The sequence below is a fragment of the Garra rufa genome, unplaced genomic scaffold (genome assembly GCF_049309525.1).
Source record: "Garra rufa unplaced genomic scaffold, GarRuf1.0 hap1_unplaced_008, whole genome shotgun sequence".
Taxonomy (NCBI): Eukaryota; Metazoa; Chordata; class Actinopteri; order Cypriniformes; family Cyprinidae; genus Garra; species Garra rufa.
In genome coordinates, this window is record NW_027394283.1 from 543855 (window position 1) to 545425 (window position 1571).

The following is a 1571-nucleotide window of genomic DNA, read 5'->3' on the forward strand; positions in this document are numbered from 1 at the left end:
AGGGTTATGTTTTTTAAAAAATCACCACGTCAACACCGTTCAAGATATCCCAAATCCGCTCGCAATTTAACATCTTCAGAATCTTCTCTTCATGTTAAAAAAGTTTGGTGTGAATACCTTGTTGTTCTTAGGAGGAGTGTGAATTTGTTTACAGCCTGATTTTTCCAAAAATCCACATTCAAATCAAAATAGCCGGCTTCCTGTTGGTCTTAGCTAATGAGTTTGATTTAGAAAGTTGTCCAGATTGATGAGAACAATATATGTACAGAGTTTGGTGACTGTAGGAAAAACTAACCCCCCAACTTTTGTCAAAAGATGGCGCTATAGAGTGCCTGCTCCACGCCCATTTATGACCTTTTGCCAGTGTCTAACTATCATTAATATTGATGTGTGTGTTGAGTTTCATGAAATTCTAAGCATGTTATCTGCCTCGAAAAGACAGGAATCTAATTTTAAAGTTTGATACGTTGCCATGGCAACAGCATTTGATTTATCATCGACCCCTTTACATATTCTCATCGGCCGTGTTTTGACATTATTTTGATGAAGTTTGAAGATAATCAAGTAAAATTAAGAGGCTGATTTCAAAGCATTTTGAAAATGACACGCTTCCTGCTGCCAGTTGGTGGCGCTATAACTTTGACTCATAATAGTCACATTTATGGAATCGGCATCATACAACGAACAAACTGGTGAAGTTTCATCAGAATCAACCAATGTGTGCAACAGTAATTAGACACTTCCTGTTTCTCATTTCTCGCCATAATTTTGTCGCCTTGCCACGGCCAAACCGTTCGAGATATCAAAAATCCCCTCGCAATTTAGCGTCCTCAATGTCTTGAGATCATGCTGACCAAGTTTGGTGACAATCCTATAGAAATCCTGGGAGGAGTACGTTAAATTCCAGAGCATGCGCTTTTTAAACAGCCCTAAATATCTCACTTCCTGTTGCGTGGAGCCCATGACATAGAGTACAAAAGTTGTTCAGCTCGATGAGTTCTATATGTGTACCGAGTTTCATATCAATACGTGCAAGTATGTGTGCGCAGTACATCAAGTTTTCAAACTGTGTTCCAGGGGGCGCTGTAGAGGCCCTGAACCACGCCCGGGTCCCAGCCTCTGTGGCGTCCGGACGACGGCAGATTCCAACGTGTGTGCAAATTTTCAAGAGTTTTTGAGTATGTTAAGGCCCCCAAAAGTGCCCCAACGGTTGAAAAAAAATAAAAATAAAAATAAAAAAAAAAACAAATAAGAATCCTTAGAAGAACAATAGGGCCTTCGCCCTTTTGGGCTCGGGCCCTAATTAAAGCTGCGAGCAGCGATGAACGGGCCCTCGCACCTGGGCTCACCGCCGACCGGTGGCTTCAGGAAATCAGCAAACGGTGGGCAGTATGCTTTTAAAACAGTAAATATAGAAAAAATATGTCATAAGTCATTTAAATGTGCCAAACTTGCCGCTGCCAGCTGGTGGCGCTATGCCTATAACTGATTATTGGCATGTAGATGTGTTCAGGCCAGCACTATTATCAAACATATGAAGTTTGGTGCAGATTGACCTTGGTATGTTTGAG